The 22,258-nt window shown below is 43.1% G+C and overlaps 1 long non-coding RNA gene across 1 annotated transcript in view; it reads left to right on the top strand.

Moving 5' to 3' along the window:
- The first annotated feature begins 3,524 nt into the window (after positions 1 to 3,524).
- LOC126989519 (uncharacterized) overlaps positions 3,525 to 22,258 on the top strand; it is a 31,329-nt gene continuing 12,595 nt past the window's right edge. Inside the window, exon 1 of the long non-coding RNA XR_007743405.1 lies at positions 3,525 to 3,607. This is a non-coding gene — a long non-coding RNA (uncharacterized LOC126989519). The remainder of the gene's footprint in view (positions 3,608 to 22,258) is intronic.

The following is a 22,258-nucleotide window of genomic DNA, read 5'->3' as shown; positions in this document are numbered from 1 at the left end:
CAAGTGCCAGGTCCTTCAAATTGGAACAAAAAATAAGAAGTTCGATTACGAAATACTCGGCGTTAAACTCACAAGCGTTCAGTGTGTTAAGGACCTGGGGATTAAAATCGCGTCAAACCTCAAATTCTCACATCAATGCATCGATGCAGCAAATAAAGCGAACAGAAAGTTGGGCTTCATTAAAAGAAACTTTTTATTCAAGAATAAAGATGTAATACTTCCGCTCTACAATAGTTTAGTCAGACCCCACTTGGAATATGCGGTACAGGTTTGGTCTCCCCACCATGCAAAGGACATTGCTAAACTAGAAGGTGTTCAGCGTCGAGCAACAAAAATGATCCCTTCCTTGCGCAACAAATCCTACGAAGAAAGGCTTTCCACCCTTAACATGTTCTCTCTTGAGAAACGTCGCCTCCGAGGAAAACTGATCGAATGTTTTAAAATACTTAAGTTTCACGAATGTAGACAGAACAAAATTGTTTATGATCGATGACACTTTGCGAACGATGAACAATGGCACAAAACTCAAATGTAGACAAGTAAATTCAGACTGCACCAAATTTTTCTTCACCAACGTTGTAGTGCGATAATGGAATAAGCTCCCACCATCAGTGGTCCAGTGTAACACGATTGACTCCTTTAAAAACAAGCTCGACCGTCACTTCCTTCAACTTAATATTAACTAGAGTAGAAAAGCAACGTTTTGGAGCCATCTGATTAATGTAAAATCACTTAGGTTTAAGGACAGACCACCTAGTCTGGACCATGGGGTCTGTGTGGTCTTATTTTCTATGTAAATCTATGTAAATCTCTCTCTCTCTCTCTTACTTTTATCCTCTTCCTTCACCTCCTCCCTATGTCCTTCCTTGCTTCTTCCTTTCCCTCGCCTCTGTCCCCCTCTCCTCTCATCTCCTCCCCTCTCCTTTCTCTTACTCCCTCCCTTGCTTCCCTCTGTCCTGGAAGCTGGAAAGGTGACAAGCAGGTGTTATGGGGGGGAGGGGGGAGGGAGTCGTCTGGATGCTTTATAGTATAAAGCATCCAGTAACACTCGCCTTTACGTGCTAACACCGCCATCACCGCTCATCTGTTACTGCTGTCACTAACCCCACCACTAACCCCACCACCACCACCATTACTACTACCTACCAAAATGTACATACACTAACGCCATCATCACCACTAAGCTCATCCCACCACCACCACCACCACCACCGCCATTACTACTACCAAAATGTACATACACTAACGCCATCATCACCACTAACCTGATCCCACCACCACCACCACCATTACTACTACCAAAATGTATATACACTAACGCCATCATCACCACCACCACCACCACCATTACTACTACCAAAATGTACATACACTAACGCCATCATCACCACTAACCTGATCCCACCACCACCACCACCATTACTACTACCAAAATGTATATACACTAACGCCATCATCACCACCACCACCACCACCATTACTACTACCAAAATGTACATACACTAACGCCATCATCACCACTAAACTCATCCCACCACCACCGCCATCACCACGATCTTCACACCCGCCTTTTTGTGCTAACTCCATCATCACTAAAATCTTACCACCACCATCACCGCCACCATTAGGATCTTCACACACTCCTTCATCACCACTAAAATGCTAACACCGTCACCAGCACCATTACCACCATGATCATCAAGGTCTTCCGGTCACCACCATTACCAGCAAAACAAACATGAACGCCATCACCACCACCACCACCACTAAGATATTAAGATCACCTTCACACCTGCACCTAAAACCACCAAGTAACACACCATCACCACCATCAAGCCCTCATTGCCGTCATCCCTCTGACCTCATCTTCACTCACCACTGACTCACCATCAATCTTCAAATCATCACTAATACATCACACCTCCCACCACACACACTCCTGTATTTAAATCTCCCTCACCACCTTTTTTCCCAGAAGTCTCACCCTCTCACACTGGCTTGAATTAAGAAGAAGAAGGAGGAGGAGGAGGAGGAGGAGGAGGAGAAGGAGGGTGGAAGGAAAAGATAAAGGAGGGAATGAGGTGGAAGAAGGAGGAGGAGGAAGAGGGTGGAAGGAAGGGAAAAAGGAGGCGGGAAGGAGGGTGCAAGGAGGAGTAGGGAAGGAACACACCTCGCACGCCCGTCGTCACCTCTCGTAATGCTAAGCTACAAACGCCATCGTACATTTTCCTCGCCAACTCTTGTCACGGACTTGGCCTTTCTCTCGTCGCACCGCCTCGCGCGCCGCTCCAGGCCCGCCGAAGTGCCTCACCCGCGGCCCAACGAGCCCGTCCACTGCCGCCACGGCCTCCCTCACGCCCGTCCCCGAAGAAAACAAGGTGCGCCAGGTTTACCTCACGCCGGCTTAAGAAGTCAAGGTCACATTCACACAGCCAAGTGACCTCAGCGTCACCTTAAGCTTGTCGAGGAAAGAAAACAACAGACCAACTTATTTTCCCTCATTCTCCTGATTTAATGATGAAGTTAGTGGTTCAAAACCCTCACGTCGATTTAGGAAGTCAAGGTCACACACACACATACACACACACACACACACACACACACAGCCAAGCGACCTCAGTCCCCCCTTAAGCTTGTAAGGGAAGAAAGACACACCAGGTTCGTTTCCTTTTACTCACTGGTTTAATAATAAAGAGATGAATCATAATCCTCAGGCTGGTTTAAGAGGTCTCTCACACACACACACACACACACACACACACACACACACCACTCCGTGGCGCAACTGGTAGAGCGCTGCGCTGCCAGGCTTCACGGTCTGACAGGGCGGCGGTTCGGGCCCGCTCATTCCGGGTAACTTGTCGATACTTATTTTTACGCGGATAGTGACGTGTATTTCTGCTTTGAAAGAAAATGTGCCAATTAAAAAAATGATGATAATAATAAAAGGCATGAGAGGTCGTGGTGTTCGATCAGCCCCGCGCGTCGCTCAAGGATCCGGAAAAGGGTTCGGAGTGACTCGCCAGTTGCTTTTCACTGTCAAGGGAGACTGAATTACCCTCATTCATTCAAAGTTTAAGTAGTGATCAGACTCACTGGGGCGGGTGTGTGTAAAGAGTGGCGGGTATCATGACTTACTGATTGAAAACTGATTAGCTGGTAAAGCCTCCCGCCTCGCACCTGTCTGGTCAGCAGGTAACCACTCAGCCTAGCCTTGCCCCGCCTCCCGCCACGCAGCCGCCGCGTCTGCGCACAGCACCACAGCGACGCTAGGCTGTTACACTTTTGTTTCATGTGACGCACTCATTATTCTGCCTTTACTAATAATCCCATCATATTCCTTCACTCATACTTTCACTTCGCGTTACAAAGTATCACTGTATACATTCCTCAATGTTTTTTCTCTATACAGTGCTGAGGGAAAGTTATCATTTGTTTAGGCAAGTTAATCATTAGAAGCGAGCATTTTCTATCACGCTAAACCTCGCGTCACCCCGCCTGTCCCCGTCCTCCAGTGACCAGTCAGTCAGCCAGGCGTGTGCGTGTGTGCATGTGTGTGGCGAGTAATCTGCGCTTAGGATGGAGCGGCGAGTGTCGGCGGCGTGAGGTAAGCCAGCCAATAAGAGTCGTGACCGAGCCATCAGCGTGACGAGCTGCTCGGCGGCGTGAGGTAAGCCAGCCAATAAGAGTCGTGACCGAGCCATCAGCGTGACGAGCTGCTCGGCGGCGTGAGGTAAGCCACCCAATAAGTGTCATGACCCAGCTATCAGCGTGACGAGCTGCTCGGCGACGTGAGGTGTGTGGATGATGGAGTGTTCGGGCAAGTATCGCCAGCTGAAGGGTCGCCAGGACGCATATTTCCTAACTGTATCCCCCCGTTGTCTCAATACCTCTCGCACCCAATCATATCCCCGAACGTCATTGCTCTCGCACCCAGAGAACAGGGCAGGCCGGGGCCTGCCCTGTTCTCTCTTCCAATACCCAACACACTGCTTACCTCTTACATCCGTGGCTCTTAGGTTTGTTTATGTGCTCTCTCTCTCTCTCTCTCTCTCTCTCTCTCTCTCTCTCTCTCTCGGGTGGATTTACGGAAGAACCCACCGGAACGAGCCATTGTGTACGTATGACATATGAGTCGCACACACACACACACACACACACACACACTAGTACGTAACGGTTATTTCCAGCGATGCTAAGCGGTAATTATGTCTGGTTAATAGGATGACTTTACACATTCACGGAGAGTTTTGTAGCATTAACGGAACGATATGATTTCTCTTTTTTTTCTCTCGTTCTTCGCCTCCTCCCCTCTTACCTCCCTCCTCCCTTCTTCGTTCTACTTCAACCCCCTCCCCTCTATCATTAATGGTGCCTCCGATGCTTACCTGTGAGAACTTGAGAAGAAAGAGGAAGGTAGTGTCATGCACGAAGATGGTAAATACGTGTATACAGGGTTTTTTCTACGCGTGTGTGTGTGTGTGTGTGTGTGTGTGTGTGTGTGTTTCTGAGTTAATATTAATTGGTAGGTTGTTGTCAGTGTCACGTTGCGCAATTGTTGCTTTTAATCATGTTGGTGTCCGTGACGGTCATGGTTTTATTATTAGGTTTTCTACTGTCATCCTCGCCATCGTCCTCGCTATTTTAGTTACTACCAATACTACTACTACTACTACTACTATTACTACTACTACTACTACTACTACTACTACTACTACTACGTATAACGATAATATTATCACTGACGTGTGTGTGTGTGTGTGTGTGTGTGTGTGTGTGTGTCTTGGCCGAGGTCAGGCAGAGAGAGAGAGAGAGAGAGAGAGAGAGAGAGAGAGAGAGAGAGAGAGAGAAGGGGGAGTGTGTGTGGGGGGGGGAGCGAGAGCAGGCTGCATTTTTCCCAACTGTATACTGGCTCGTCAAGGAAGGCACAACCAGCCAATCACCGTTGCCGGGACCCAGAAAACGAACAAACAAGAGGAATAGCCATAACAGTATAGAGTAAACATCTGACAGGACAAACACAAGTAGGGTGACAGATATACAACTGTGTAAACATCTCATAGGACAAACACTAACAAGGAAGGAAACAACGAGGATAAAAGAAAACAGATACCCAGACTCAGATACAGAAAACAGATGCCCAGTGGGCGTGGTCAGAAAGTGTGAACAACCATTGAAAAAGACTCTGACCCGTGACGTCAGTCGTGGCGACATGTTATGAGCCAATAATTTAACAGGAAAATCACTGTGGGAGTGTCTTAAGACTGACTCACGAATAGCAGGAGAAGTAAAACAATACAACATAATGAGCGAGCAGATGGGTGTGACAGGAAGTATTGGCCACGGGTTATGTAGAAAATTAAGGGCGTGTCAAGGATGTAAGTCCGCCTCAAGCAAAGAAAAATGTAACCTAGAAATCAGTGATATGGGCAGACCGAGCTTGGTTCTCGCCTCAAGCGGACTTGCAGACTCACTCAGCTGAGAATGGCTGTTGTGATCTTAATCGTGAGTAGAAATTCGAGAATCTAAGGGAAACCGACTGTATTGTCCTGGAGATTATAATGTAGGAGATGTGAAGTAGGATTGTGAGTGGCACAGGATTGTGTTTATTTTATTGCGATGTAAAGCAAAGGTAAAAACACTGGGTGTGGTATAATTTGGTGTTTCCGTGACTTGTAGTAGATTATACTATAGGGATTTTGTGTAGTAGGATTGTGAGGAGAGTACATAATGATTGTGATGTAAGCAGAGAGAAACAAACCACTGCTTGTGGAACGACGAGTGTTATTATTATTGGCAACAATTGGGCACATATTGTAGTATTATGTTTAAGACATGTCGTTTGTCATATGTTGCATCCATTGCTGAATATGCCAGTGTTATGATCGTCTGAGCATAGAATATTGCGTAAGGCAATTACTTTCATTTGATTTTAAGTAAATGTATATTTTCTTTTTCCTTTGTTTATCCCCGAACACCAGTCTCCAATAACAACTTAAGCCGGATCACGCTACCAGGGACACGAGACGGTGAGATCATTTATGGAGTAATTAATGAGTGATAAAAGAGTTGATTTAATACAAGAAAAGAAGGGTCCAAAACTGGCGGCAGCGGTGGGATAAACAGGGACATGTGCTTAAAGTGCTTTTGTTTAATTTACTGTGACGAGAAAACGCCTTTCATTTTTACTAAGCTTTGCTCGTTTTAAGTGGCGGAAATGATAGTGACGATTTAATTATATAATTATTGGTTCTTCCGGAGGACATGGACTTTGACGATATGGTGGTGGAAACTCTGGCCAGCAATTGGTGTTCTGTAGTGCAATGGGTAGCACACGCGACTCACAACCAAGAATAATATTCATGAGTTCCTTCCCGGGCGGAGTGGAGAGGGATGGGCGTCTCTCTCCACCCGCGCCGCGATCCACTCATCAGTGAGAGGGTGTCAGGTGACAGGCAGCGGCAGCGTCCCGCCTCCCAGGTTTGTTTGTTTTAGGATTGTTACCCCAGGATGGAGGGGAACACGGGGCTCTACGCCTCACAGGGTGGTGGTGTGCCGCGGCGGGCATGCAGCCTCAGAGTGACTTTATAAAGGCCTAACCCGCGTCCCCCAGGTGGGAAGTGTAGAGTGTGATCTAGAAAAAAAAAAAGTGAAATACTAAGAAAAGTGTGAGCTATGGATAAAAAGTCATGAATGAGAAAAAAAAATGAAGCATATGGACAAAAGTGTGAAGTATTATAAATTTGTGAAGTAGGAGAATCAGCGGAAGAGGAGGCCAGGGTAGTGCCCCCCTCAGTTAACTACTACAAATAGCATTAAATAAGTAAATGAATAATAAATAAATAAATAAATAAATATGCACACTTGCAGTGGAAAAAACGGAAAATAAGCGAAGAACAAAACAGGGAGTAACCTTTAACCCTAGAACGCTAACCATGGGTATGAGGTACCCGAAGCGAATGACGTCATTGCCATTGTGTATGGTTCCGGTGCTCTGAGGGTACCCACCTCCTCAGTAGCTTCATGTGCCCGCTTGACAGTGTAGGGGAAGGTCACGTTGTCTCGCTCTCTCTGCTCACCTTTGTTGTAGGCCTACATTCGGGTGCGGCATACCCATGGTTGGTGATACAGGGTGTTGTACATGTCCCTAGGATATTGTTTACGTACTTTTTTAGTGATCACCTGTGCAGTGGATCACAGGACCTGGGAGGCCATACAAGAAGTTTGGAAGCCATCGGATGATAATTTTTTTTATGAAATTTTTTTTTTGAAATTTTTGAACATTTTTCCTATTTTTAGTAACATTTTTCAGTACCTGATTTTCATACCAAAACAATACGTTTTTCAGTTCTTCTTAATGTTAAGTCAAGATACAAAGTTTGAAGTCCCTTCATGTAACTTTATTCCATTAAAACTTTACATTTAATTTTTTTTTTTTCAAAATCGGGTATGATGTACCCATGGTTAGTAGTGGTGTGACTTTTTCTAAGGTTAGTGTTCTAGGGTTAATATAATAAGATGAAGGCTATAACGAACAAGGGAGTACCTTTAATATAATAAGATGAAGGCTATAACGAACAAGGGAGTACCTTTAATATAATAAGATGAAGGCTATAACGAACAAGGGAGTAACCTTTAATATAATAAGATGAAGGCCATAACGAACAAGGGAGTAACCTTTAATATAATAAGATGAAGGCCATAACGAACAAGGGAGTAACCTTTAATATAATAAGATGAAGGCTATAACGAACAAGGGAGTAACCTTAAAAATAATGAAAAGAAGGCTATAATCAACATAACTCAAGAGTAACTTTGGTAGGCAGATCGCACCACTCATGATAACACATATGCAAAAGTGGCAGCGCTCCTAGAAACAGGAGCGTGTGTGAGTTTTTAACGGATGAATTTATTAAAGCATTAGGGCTCGCAGTAAATGACTGTGAAGCGAAACCCGTGAATATTGTCTCTGTGCAAAGATACCATATTGAAAATGACGGTAAAAGACAAGTTAATATGGAAGGAAAAAGTAGTTTCCAAGACTTATTGAAAACACGCGATGTAGATTTGCCGACTCATATTGTGTTGAGTACTGATTTGTCGTGTAGCACGAGATTATTTTGATAACATTGAAACTAAATGAGGAACAAAAGAGCGAAGCATAAAACTGATAATAGAAGGGGAAACCATACAATTATGCCAGGAAAAATATGTCTTATATCTAGAGGTGAAGGATCTTAGCTAAATGTAGATGGAAATGAAGAATGTCTCACTGAAAATAAGGCCGTACGGTGCCAAGCAGCGGAACCTTTGCAACTGCATGCATCTGTTGCAGGTTACATAACGCTAGTGACGCAACTACAGGCAAGTGAAGCTTTACTTGAGCCTTGTGTTAGTACTCCTCAGGCTAGAGTCTTGTGCTCAGGGATAGTTAAGTTAACCCCTTCACCTGACAATCAAAGATCTTATGTCACTGTGCCGTATTTGAATATTGAAAGTGTGTGTCAAGATAGATGGTAATACAACGTTAGGATTTGTGAAGCCTGTCACTCATGAGCAATACGCTGATCTTCCACAAGTATCTAGTGTACAGACCGCTGACACAGCTAAAACAGACTTGAAGCCCGCAGAGCTTGAAGTAAGGAAGAAAAGCCTCTATCAAATTGTTGACGCTAAATTCCCAAGTGAAGAGAGAGAATCAGGTCTTAAAGTCCTTAATAGATAAATATATAACAGTGTTTTCCACAGAACAAGAAGCATTAACAGTAACGCCCTATTTTTTTAAGCACCGTCAAGCAAAACACTGATGAAGTAGTGCACAGGCGTCCATATAACATTCATATCAGTTATCATGACAGAGTAAATGAACAACTTATATCGCTCCAGCAACAGGGTGTGATTCGCCCTTCGCGATCACCCTATAATGACCCACTTATCCCAGTGCCAAAAAAAGATGGAGTACTACGACTTTGTCTGGACTTCCGGGCACTTAATAAAACACTACGGGATGACCGGTACCCACTCCCTAATATAACCACCATACTCAATCAATTGGGAGATAGAAAGCTTTTTTCATGCCTAGACTTGAAACAGGGTTACCATCAAATTCCACTAGATGAAATCAGCAGAGAGAAGACGGCATTTTCTTCTCCAGCAGGACATTGGGAATTTACTTCCCTCCCCTTGGCCTTAAAACAGCCCCGTCCTGCTTCAAGAAAATAATAAACACTGTCCTTACAGGACTATTAGGTAACAAGGTTCAGGTGTACCTTAATGACATAATTATCCTGGGCGATATATTTTATAATCACGCAGATAACTAGAACAAATTCTGGATCGCTTAAAGGAAGCCAAACTGACTCTTAAGATGGAGAAGTGTAACTTTTTTAAGGACAAAGTAGATTACCTGGGCCATGCCATCCGCTCAGAGGGAATAAGACCTCAATCTAGCAAGCTGGAGGCCATAAAAAACATCTCGGCCCCTCAAACTGTTCAAGAATTAATCATTTCTTGGATTGACTAATTATTATCGCAAATTTATTGCAAATTATTCACAAATTGATGCTCCTTTTCTAAAGATTTACAAAGGAAAGAAAGGTACACTCAAGAAAAAGATAAAACTCCACTCATATGGACGGATGAAACAAAACCTGCCTTCTCAACCGTTAAGGATAGAATGCTTGGTACAGTCACTCTACGCGTCCTACTACAATACTGGTGGAGTATTGCAATAACAGGATAATGATGATACACTAAGACCTGTATCTTTTTTGTGAGAAATTGAATACGGCAGAACAGCGGAACAGTATAGTTGAACGAGAGGCTTTAACTGTAATTTATGGGTTACACGTAAACCGCCCATTAATACTGGGTTACCCTGTTGAGATCCACACGGATCACAGACCTTTAGTATGGTTGTTACAGGTAGCTAGTCCCAACGGCAGGATAGCTAGATGGCAGACTCTCATGAGTGAGTATGGTTTCACAATCACTCATTTGCCTGGCAAGGAAAATATAGTAGCAGATTTTTTTTATCAAGGATGAAGGCTCACAGGACACTGAGATTGAATTAGAAGGACACGCGCGATAATGTTTGTGGATGGGGAACAACAAAAACCGTGGAACACGTGGATAATGAGGGGCAAGGTATTGCACTAGTGCAGAAAAAGAAACAGGCGCCGAAAGATGAGAAAATAAAATATATGATATGTATGGACCTGAATAGTGAGTGTATTGGCCACACACTTGACTGGAGTATTCAGGAGATTAGTGAGCTGCATGATGAGCAGCCGGCATATAAGTATGCTTAAAGAAGGAAGCCCCATGAATGAAAATTGAGCAAAGACTCAGAGAAAAAAGGCATAATGTGAGATGCCGCCCCTGTTAGAGGTACAGGTGGAAAATGTGTTATATTGTGTTGAAGACGCCCCTGTTAGAGGTACAGGTGGAAAATGTGTTACATTGTGTTGAAGACGCCCCTGTTAGAGGTACAGGTGGAAAATGTGTTACATTGTGTTGAAGACGCCCCTGTTAAAGGTACAGGTGGAAAATGTGTTATATTGTGTTGAAGACGCCCCTGTTAAAGGTACAGGTGGAAAATGTATTATATTGTGTTGAAGACGCCCCTGTTAAAGGTACAGGTGGAAAATGTGTTATATTGTGTTGAAGATGGGCATAATGCGAGATGCCGCCCCTGCCAGAGTTACAGGTGGAAATAAATGATGTGTTTTAGTGAGTCCGTACGGAGAAGCCACTAAGGTGGTGGTTCTACCCCCCAAGTATTTCCAAGGCGATAACTCTGGCTCATTCGTCGCCACTGCAGGGCACGGAGGAACCAAAGTTACGTTATGTCGGTGTAGAAAGTTCGCTTTCTGGCCTGGAATGAAACGGGATGTAGAGAATTATGTAAGGAAGTGCGTCATGGTAGTCGTTTTAAAAGTGAGTTGGGAACTTGCACCCTGCTCCTTGGCGGCAATATCCAGACGTCACCGCTCCTTTTGAGAGAATACACATGGACCTTGTGGGTCCCATGGGTGTATCGGACAATGGGGTTCGATACGTAATGCCCATAGTTGATGTTTTTAAAAGGTATTTGATTACAGTACCCTTACGGAGTAAGGAAGCCCGCGAAATGGCAAGGGCGTTGTACGTGGATGTTGTTTGTGTACACGGTGTTCCTCAGACAGTTGTTACAGGTCAAGGTTCAGAGTTCGTTAATTCCGTGATGCAGGAGATAAATTAGAAGCTACCTGTGCGACACGCGAATAACGGCTTACCATACAAATGGAAATGGAATAATAAAGCGCGCAAATTATACTGTTGTTAACATTTTGAGGAGAATGTTCTAGGAAATGTGTCCGTTTGGGATATAATGCTACTGATAGACATCTTGGCCTATAATGCTGCGTATTATCGCACCATAAGGGAGTCCCCATTTTATCGAGAGAGACAGAGAGAGGATTTTTAGAGATCCTCCTGTACCCTACACTATGTTAGAAAAAAATTCAGCAGCCCTGGTATGATATTGACTCCTATAAAGAAAAAATGGTTGTAATTGCAAGGAACGTTTATGATATTTACTATAAAGAAAAAATGGATGTAATTGCAAGGAACGTTTATGATATTTACTCCTATGAAGAGGAAATGGTTGTAATTACAAGGAAAGTTTATGATATTTACTCCTATGAAGAGGAAATGGTTGTAATGCAAGGAAAGTTTATGATATTTACTCCTATAAAGAGGAAATGGTTGTAATTACAAGGAAAGTTTATGATATTTACTCCTATGAAGAGGAAATGGTTGTAATACAAGGAAAGTTTATGATATTTACTCCTATAAAGAGGAAATGGTTGTAATTACAAGGAAAGTTTATGATATTTACTCCTATGAAGAGAAAATGGCTATAATAGCAAGGAAAGTTTATGATATTTACTCCTATGAAGAGGAAATGGTTGTAATTGCAAGGAAGTTTATGATATTTACTCCTATGAAGAGGAAATGGCTGCAATTGCAAATAAAGTTTATGATAGATGCCAGGTTTACATTGAAAAAGGTAGAGAAGAAATAGAAAAGAAATACAAAGCTTCAAAATCAAAACTATCAACGTTGGAGACAGTGTTCCTCAAACGAGACCACAGAAAAAAGTAAATAAAAAGTTGTAACCTATTTTTGATGGACCCTACAGGGTAATAGAGAAGATCAGGGATATAATGGTAAAAATTAGGAACCTCAGGACTAGTAAGGTTTCAACGGTCCCCACAGATAGAGTAAAAGTCCTTCATGAAGACTGCATCGATGTGCAGCAATGTCCAACGATTAGGCGAGCATACCCTTTAAAGCCAGAGACAGACACTGATCTATTCTTTGCATTGCTCAACCCTGAAATCGCTGAGAAAAATACTACCGAAAATAATCACTCGTAGCGGAGAGGTGAGTGACTGCTACTCATGACACATTAAATAATGTTCGTTCTACACCAGCAATAAACAGCTGATGCACAGGCCCTACCTTCTCAGGTTACTCCCAAACTTTCAGAGCCACCTCGGCATAGATAAAGCCTTCGCTCTTGCACGGTACAAGAGTTGCCTAATGTAATGTCAAAACTAATACGATATAGAACAGGAATAATGTATAAGGATGAAAATGCAATAATTGAGCGGAAATATGACGAAATAAACCACAGATTGATTTGACTCTTTCGGTGTACGACTCAATGACACAACAGGAGTCCCCAACACGTGCTGCCCAAAGTTTCACACCAACATACTATCTATATTATAGTCCTCACAGACAGAGACTATAGTACCGTTTAGCCTCACAGAAGATGTTTTAGCTGCATTATATAAAGCACGGAATTTAACTGCTTCGTTACTTGAAATGTTATTCAAATGTCACCTGAGTATCCTGCTGTAAAAGCAAAAAAATACACTCTTTAATTTTGAAAACGAATTCAGTTTATTGTTGCATCATCTAAGAAAAGTTTTAGGCTATGTGATGACTACTATTCAAAACAAGCTGCATGCTTTTATGAATTGTAGAAAAAAAACAACCAGGAAATAACTTTTTTTTGAGGATCCTTGTCTAATAACCTATTTGGTACCGCGACCCAGGCTCAAGTTGATGCTATTCATGGAAAAATAGAGTACTAGAGTCATTAACTGAGAAAATTTTGTATAGTTAAATGTTTATTATGGAAAACTCAACATCATAAAGTAATATGCATGCCATACAATCTGCCTTTAATAGGCTATATTCAGCTGTAGATGTATTGAACCAAGTTGCGCGCCATTTTACTATAGACTATGGCATTAGGAAGAGAAGAAAGCTCCTACAAGCATTGTTATATTTTGACTTAGCATTGAGACACATAAGTCCAGGTATACAAGATTTAAAGTTGAGTCTGCAGGCTCCCCTGCAAACATACGTAACTGCAACCATTATGTGAGACAAACAATTGTTCAGCACATTAAAGGAAGCCTAGGTTCGGCCTCCAGGTCTTTTGTACCTTGCAGTTCCTGATTTTTTAGCTCTATATAGGGATGTAATAACTGTCCTCCAGGACAACGGCTTTGCACGATTCTCGTAATTTATATTTCACCAAACCTTTGCGAGGAGATCCGATTGACACCTTTGATGTCTTTCGAATCGACTCCCTTCTATTTTCTGTGCAGAATAGCACTTACTTTCTTATATATAGTGTTGATTCAAGATGTATTGCCTTCAGTGAGAATAGGAAAATATATTTTATGCTTTCTAGTATAAAACACTGTAACAAGAATAACCATATGTTAGTTTGTCCTCCCACAGGCCCCTTCCATGAGGCTAGTCACGCAGCCTCTTGTGAATCGGCTGCTTTCTTGAAACATTTCCCCCTATGTTTATAAAAGGTCCTGGCTACTGGACCTGTTCACTTGCCTCTCCCATCACTCTGGCACTCACATGCCATACCCATCCTGTAAACAGACATACTGTCAGCCTGGCGGATAATGGGATATTGACGATTCGGCAAGGTTCTCTTCGCAGTGCTGAGTCCATCCCCCTACAGGAGCTAACAGCTGGCTTGCAGCCCCTCAATTCTGTGGTCGAGCCGGATCAGCCCTTTCAACCCGTAATCCATTAGAGGATTGCCTTCGCCATTGTCGTGATCCTGGTTCTACTGGTGGTGACGTCTGCCGTGGGGTATTCCTATGTCCTGCGCTACGCACGACGCTGCCTACTTCAGACTCGAGCCAACTGCAGACATTGCAAGGCGTATCTTCTCCACCAACACCTGTGAGATCTCAGGGGCGAGATCTTCCGGAAGGGGAAGTATGTCGGGAACCAGAAAACGAACAAACAAGAGGAACAGCCATAACAGTACAGAGTAAACATCTGACAGGACAAACACTAACAAAAAGGGTGACATATATATAAGTGTAAACATCTCAAGTACAAAAGAGGGGAAACAACGAGGGTAAAGGAAAACAGATACCCAGAGAGGAAAGGCAGGTATACAACTGTGTAAACATCTGACAGGACAAACACTAACAAAAAAAGTGACATATATAACAGTGTAAGCATCTCAAGTACCAAAGAGGGGAAACAACGAGGGTAAAGGAAAACAGATACCCAGACTCAGATACAGAAAACAGATGCCCAGTGGGCGTGGTCAGAAAGTGTGAACAACCATTGAAAAAGACTCTGATCCGTGACGTCAGTTGTGGCGACATGTTATGAGCCAATAATTTAACAGAAAAATCACTGAGGGAGTGTCTTAAGACTGACTCACGAATAGCAGGAAAAGTAAAACAATACAACATAATGAGCGAGCAAATGGGTGTGACAGGAAGTATTGGCCATTGGTTATGTAGAAAATTAAAGGCGTGTCAAGGATGTAAGTCCGCCTCAAGCAGAGAAAAATGTGGCCTAGAAATCAGTGGTATGGGTAAACCGAGCTTGGTTCTCGCCTCAAGCAGACCTGCTACTCACTCAGCCGAGGATGGCTGTTGTGATCTTGATCGTGAGTAGAAATTCGAGAATCTAAGGGAAACCGACTGTATTGTCCTGGAGATTACAATGTAGGAGATGTGAAGTAGGATTGTGAGTGGGACAGGATTGTGATTATTTGTTTGCGATGTAAAGCAAAGGTAAGACCACTGGGTGTGGTATTTGGTGTTTCCGTGACTTGTAGTAGATTATACTATAGGAATGTGTAGTAGGATTGTGAGGAGAGTACATAATGATTGTGATGTAAGCAGAGAGATACAAACCACTGCTTGTGGAACGACGAGTGTTATTATTATTGGCAACAACTGAGCACATATTGTAGTATTATGTTTAAGACATGTCGTTTGTCATATGTTGCATCCATTGCTGAATATGCCAGTGTTATGATCGTCTGAGCATAGAATATTGCGTAAGGCAATTACTTTCATTTAATTTTAAGTAAATGTATATTTTCTTTTTCCCTTGTTTATCCCCGAACACCAGTCTCCAATAACAACTTCAGCCGGATCACGCTACCAGGGATACGAGACGATGAGATCATTTATGGAGTAATTAATGAGTGATAAAAGAGTTGATTTAATACAAGAAAAGAAGGGTCTAAAAAAAGGCATGGTAGGTATTTCCGGAATCACAGTGCTCTACCGTGTGTGTGAGTGTGTGTGTGTGAGTGTGTGAGTGTGTGTGTGTGTGTGTGTGTGTGTGTGTGTGTGTGTGTGTGTGTGTGTGTGTGTGTGTGTGTGTGTGTGTGTGTGTGTGTGTGTGTGTGTGTGTGTGTAACTTTAAGCTTCGTGCCCAGTTACAACAACAACAACAACAACAACAACAACAACAACAACAACAACAACAACAATAATAATAATAACAATAATAATAATAATAATAATAATAATAATAATAAAAATAATAATAATAATAATAATAATAATAATAATAATAATAATAATAATAATAATAACAGGAACAACAATACCAGTTTCTTTTCTCCTTCTCATAAGATTTCTTCATTTATCTTCCCCTTTTCCTTTTCCCGTCATTATATTCCATTATTTCTCTTCTTTATCACGTAACCAGGTCTTTCTTTGTCCCTCCTTCTCTCATATTTCTTTGTTATCTATGTCATCTCCTCCCCTGTCATCTTCTCCTTTCCTCTCTCCCACTTTTACAACTTCCTCTTCATTCCACAACAACATTTCTCCATATTTCACGTTCCTTATTTTTCTTTCACTTTCTTCATTCATCTTCTTTTCTTCTTGTTCCTTCCTTTCTCCTCTTATCTCCCTCTTTTATGCCACTTGCTGTCTATTCCTTTCAACACAATGGATCGTATTAAAAGACATTTCGCCGCCCAAGAACACATATTTAACAAGGCTTTCGTAGGAGATCTGGGCATTTCCAGGAGTAGTTTTATGACCCTGGTGTTAGTTTGACCTTTCTTCTGTACCGTGAACCTAAGAAACACCTATTTAACAAGGCTTTCATAGGAGTTCTGGGCATTTCCAGGAGTAGTTTTATGACCCTGGTGTTAGTTTGACCCTTCTTCTGTACCGTGAACCTAAGAAACACCTATTTAACAAGGCTTTCATAGGAGTTCTGGGCATTTCCAGGAGTAGTTTTATGACCCTGGTGTTAGTTTGACCCTTCTTCTGTACCGTGAACCTAAGAAACACCTATTTAACAAGGCTTTCATAGGAGTTCTGGGCATTTCCAGGAGTAGTTTTATGACCCTGGTGTTAGTTTGACCCTTCTTCTGTACCGTGAACCTAAGGAAACAGTCATTAGAACCCGACTGACCCCCTCTTTGACCTTTAGAAATTGTTAATGTGAGAAGCGAAAGTATCTAATAATTCCAACCCATTGATCTTCTTTTCTTCTTTCTCCTCTCCTTTCCCTCTCGTATACGACTTCCTCTCTCTTCATTCCAACACAAAATGTCTCTATATATACTTTGTTTTCTTTCACTATTTTTGAGTTTTTTCATTAATCTTCTTTTCTTCTTTCTCCTTTCCCTTTCCCTCTCTCTTCATTCCACCACCCTCAGTTCTATAAAACACTCCCTTCACATTCTCCCTCTAACACACCTCCCCCCCTATTTTTTTTCTCTACTCCCTCTTCTCTTCAACCACAGCCTCCACTACGTTTATCTTTCTATTCTCTGCTCTATCCCCAATATCTCCACCTCTCCTCTTTCCTTTACAAGCGAACGTGAGGCAGATGAACGATTAAATAGGCGAGGCAACCATCTAATACATCCCAAAGCCAGCATCGAACTTAAGGTCATTGGCACTAGTACAGTAATATCAGACCCAGTGAAGGGCGGATCCAGCGTTAACTTAGAGGTCAACATGAGGCGTTGACCTGGATATGCTGCGCTGAAGGTTTGCAGTAGAGAGGAAAGGGCAATACCAAGAAGTCGTGGGGGAGAAATAGTTGAAGTACATGTGAAAGCAACTCCCGAGAAGCCCAATTACTGTAAAGAGAATCAAGACGAGACTAAATGATGACCTAGACGCAACTTAGATGAATTGGGGAGCAGTGGACTTTTTTTTTCTACACTCTTTTTGTTGCCCATGAGCCGGTAGGCTTTCTTCAGGGGCCAAGCCCGTCATCTCTCGTCATCCTCTTTCCATCCTCCTCTACATTCTCCCTCCCGTATCACCCTTTCCTTCCTCCTCCTCTCCCCTTCTTTACCACTCTGCTTGCATCCTCTCCTTCATTCCTTCCTTCCTTCACTTCATTCCTCCCTCCATTCATTCTCTTATTCACCCCCTCTACAAACACTATTCCATCTTCATTAACCTTCACTCATTACCTTTACCCCAACTCCCCGTCACCTCCCCACCACACACGTAAGAAGGATGCAGCTCCCCCCAACTCCCTGTCACCTCCCCCCCCACACGTAAGAAGGATGCAGCTCCCCCCCTCCCCACCCTTCCCCATTTCCTCCCCTCTCCATTTGTGACTCTACCAGGAATATAAACTTGTGGTTAGGGAATCCAGGTCACCTTTTCACCCCAACTCCCCCTCCCCACCTTCTTCGCCTCCCTACCCCTGTTTTGCTTACCTCCCCACCTCCTCTCCCTTCCTTACTTTACTTGCTCCCTCCCTCCCCACCCTCCCACTCCCTCCTCCCCATTCTAACCTTATTTCTTGCTCCCTTCCCATCTTCCCACTCTCCCTCCCTTCCCTTCTTACTGTATATGTTCCTCCTCTTCCCACCTCCCTTCCTTACATAAGAACATAAGAACATAAGCGGTCTGCAAGAGGCCGGTTGGCCTATACAAGGCAGCTCCTGTACACTCCACCCCACCTTACCTAACCATCCATAGCTTTATCTAACCTCTTCTTCCTCCCTTCCCCTTCTTCCCCTACCTTCTTCCCTTCCCGCCCAATCCCACCCACTCACTCCTCGCCCGCCCTGACCACACCCTAAGCCGGACCTGACTCAGTCCACTCATATATAAAATTATGTAAATCTCACTCTCAATTCTCCTCTTTCTTTTTTTTTTCCTCCTTTTTTTTAGCCTGGGTAATTCTGAATAATGAATGTATCCTTCTCCTCTTCCTCTTTAATTTGTTTGTTCCTCTTGCTTCCTTCTTTAGTTCCTCTTTGTTTTTTCTCTCTTCTCTTTTTTTTTGTCTGGGTAATTGTTAAGTACAGACTGGGTGATGACTGTCTCCTCCTCCTCCTCTTCTTCCTCTTGAATTTGTGTAATCCTCTTAGCTCGTCTTTTCTTCCTCTTCTTTCTCTTCTCTTTCTTGTGTATTCCTCACATTTTTTTTTCTCGTTAGATTTTCGTTTTTTTTTTTTTTCATCATTTCCCTTGTCAACAGTGAATCTCTATCTCCTCCTCCTCCTCCTCCTCCTCCGATAGGTCTTCTGGTGTCTGTTCTTCCTGTGTATTCCTATGTATTCCTCCTCCTTTCCTTCTTTATCTCCTCCTCTCTCTCTCCTCTCCTCCCCTCCTACTCTTTCTATGCTTAATGTAACTTACTTTTCTCTATCTCCTTCTCCTCCTCCTCCTCCTCTTCCTTTCCTTCTCTCTCCCTTCTTCATCTCCTCCTCTCTCTCTCCTCTCCTTCTCTCTCCTACTCTTTCTATGCTTACTCTTACTTAATTTTCTCTATCTCCTCCTCCTCCTCTTCCTTTCCTTCTCTCTCCCTTTCTCTTTCCCTATGTATTCCTCCTCCTTTCCTTCTTTATCTCCTCCTCTCTCTCTCCTCTCCTCCCCTCCTACTCTTTCTATGCTTAATGTAACTTACTTTTCTCTATCTCCTTCTCCTCCTCCTCCTCCTCTTCCTTCTCCCTTCTTCATCTCCTCCTCTCTCTCCTCTCCTTCTCTCTCCTACTCTTTCTATGCTTACTCTTACTTAATTTTCTCTATCTCCTCCTCCTCTTCCTTTCCTTCTCTCTCCTTCTTCATCTCCTCCTCTCTCTCTCCTTCTCTCTCCTACTCTTTCTATGCTTACTCTTACTTAATTTTCTCTATCTCCTCCTCCTCCTCTTCCTTTCCTTCTCTCTCCCTTCTTCATCTCCTCCTCTCTCTCTCTCCTCTCCTCCTCTCTCCTACTCTTTCCATGCTTACTGTTACTTAATTTTCTCTATCTCCTTCTCCTCCTCCTCTTCCTTTCCTTCTCTCTCCCTTCTTCATCTCCTCCTCTCTCTCTCCTCTCCTTCTCTCTCCTACTCTTTCTATGCTTACTGTTACTTAATTTTCTCTATCTCCTCCTCCTCCTCTTCCTTTCCTTCTCTCTCCCTTCTTCATCTCCTCCTCTCTCTCTCTCTCCTCTCCTCCTCTCTCCTACTCTTTCCATGCTTACTGTTACTTAATTTTCTCTATCTCCTCCTCCTCCACTTCCTTTCCTTCTCTCTCCCTTCTTCATCTCCTCCTCTCTCTCTCTCTCCTCTCCTCCTCTCTCCTACTCTTTCCATGCTTACTGTTACTTAATTTTCTCTATCTCCTTCTCCTCCTCCTCCTCCTCTTCCTTTCCTTCTCTCTCCCTTCTTCATCTCCTCCTCTCTCTCCTCTCCTTCTCTCTCCTACTCTTTCTATGCTTACTGTTACTTAATTTTCTCTATCTCCTCCTCCTCCACTTCCTTTCCTTCTCTCTCCCTTCTTCATCTCCTCCTCTCTCTCTCTCTCCTCTCCTCCTCTCTCCTACTCTTTCTATGCTTACTGTAACTTTTTTTTCCTCCTATCCCACCTCCTCTTCATTCTTCTCTCCTCCTATTCCACATTTTTTCCCTCCTTCCCATCCTATCTCGTTTTCTCTATCCTCTTTTTTTCTCCTTAATTTTCTTCCTCCTTCTCCTTCTTTTTCCTTGTGCTAAATTCCTTCCTTCATTTTAAAGTAACGTCATAATTTTCCTCGCAACTCCTCACTCTCTCCACTCTTCCTCCTCCTCCTCTTCTTTTTTTTTTTTTAGAGTGAATAATAAGTGTTTACTCTTCCTCTTGAATTTCCTCTTCACTCCTTGTTTCTTCTCTTCTTCCTCCTCTTTTTTCCTCTTTTATATTCTCTTTTTTTTCTTTTGTATATTTATCGGTTTTTTTTTTGTTAGATTTGTTTTCCTATTTTTTTTCATTATCCTGGTATTTTTTTTTTTTTTTTTTACAGCAAAGGAGACAGTTCAAGGGCACAAAAAAAGCAAACATTAATAAAAAAGCCCGCTACTCACTGCTCCTAAAAAGAATCCAAAGAGGTGGCCGAAAGATAGGTCAGTTTCGGGAGGAGAGGTGTCCTGATACCCTCCTCTTGAAAGAGTTCAAGTCGTAGGCAGGAGGAAATACAGATGAAGGAAGATTGTTCCAGAGTTTACCAGCGTGAGGGATGAAAGAGTGAAGATGCTGGTTAACTCTTGCATAAGGGGTTTGGACAGTATAGGGATGAGCATGAGTAGAAAGTCGAGTGCAGCGGGGCCAGGAGGGGAAGGCATGCAGTTAGCAAGTTCAGAAGAGCAGTCAGCGTGGAAATATCGATAGAAGATAGAAAGAGAGGCAACATTGCGGCGGAATTTAAGAGGTAGAAGACTATCAGTATGAGGAGGAGAGCTGATGAGACGAAGAGCCTTAGCCTCCACTCTGTCCAGAAGAGCTGTGAGTGGAGCCCCCACATGAGATGCATACTCCATACGAGGGCGGACAAGGCCCTGTATATGGACAGCATCTGTGCAGGGGAGAAGAACTGGCGGAGACGGTACAGAACGCCCAGCCTCGAGGAAGCTGATTTAGTAAGAGATGAGATATGAAGTTTCCAGTTGAGATTTTGAGTTAAGGATAGACCGAGGATGTTTAGTGTTGAGGAAGGTGATAGCTGGGTGTTGTCAAAGAATAGGGGATAGTTGTTTGGAAGATTGTGTCGAGTGGATAGGTGGAGAAACTGTGTTTTAGAGGCGTTGAAGGACACCAGGTTCTTCTTGCCCCAATCGGAAATAATAGTAAGGTCTGAGGCTAAGCGTTCTGCAGCCTCCAGCCTTGAGTCGTTAAGTTCCTTGATGGTGGGTCTTCTATTAAAAGAAGTTGAATAATGCAGAGTGGAATCATCGGCGTAGGAATGGATAGGACAGTTCGTTTTGGAAAGAAGATCATCAATGAACAACAGAAAAAGAGTTGGAGATAGGACAGAACCCTGTGGGACACCACTGTTAATAGATTTAGGGGAAGAACAGTGACCGTCTACCACGGCAGAAATAGAACGGTCAGAAAGGAAACTGGAGATAAAGGTACAGAGAGAAGGATAGAAACCGTAGGAGGGTAGTTTAGAAAGCAAAGATTTGTGCCAGACCCTATCAAAAGCTTTTGATATGTCCAGCGCAATAGCAAAAGTTTCACCGAAACGGCTAAGAGAGGATGACCAAGAGTCAGTTAAGAAGGCTAGGAGATCACCAGTAGAACGCCCCTTGCGGAACCCATACTGGCGATCAGATAGAAGGTCAGAAGTGGAAAGGTGCTTTTGAATCTTTCGGTTAAGGATTGATTCAAAAGCTTTAGATAGACAAGAAAGTAAAGCTATAGGTAGATGTTGACAGGCAGAGGCGAAAGAGTTTGACCAGGCAGGGTGACAGCACGGAGGCACAGTTTTTAAGGACAATAGGAGGCACTCCATCAGGTCCATAAGCCTTCTGAGGATTGAGGCCAGAGAGGGCATAGAAAACATAATTTTGAAGAATCTTTATAACAGGCATAAAGGAGTCAGAGGGGGGATGAGTAGGATGAATATGCCCAGAATCGTCCAGAGTGGAGTTTTTAGAAAAAGTTTGAGAGAAGAGTTCAGC

The sequence above is a fragment of the Eriocheir sinensis genome, unplaced genomic scaffold, assembly GCF_024679095.1.
Source record: "Eriocheir sinensis breed Jianghai 21 unplaced genomic scaffold, ASM2467909v1 Scaffold12, whole genome shotgun sequence".
Classification (NCBI taxonomy): domain Eukaryota; kingdom Metazoa; phylum Arthropoda; class Malacostraca; order Decapoda; family Varunidae; genus Eriocheir; species Eriocheir sinensis.
This window is presented reverse-complemented; position numbering and strand designations above follow the sequence as displayed.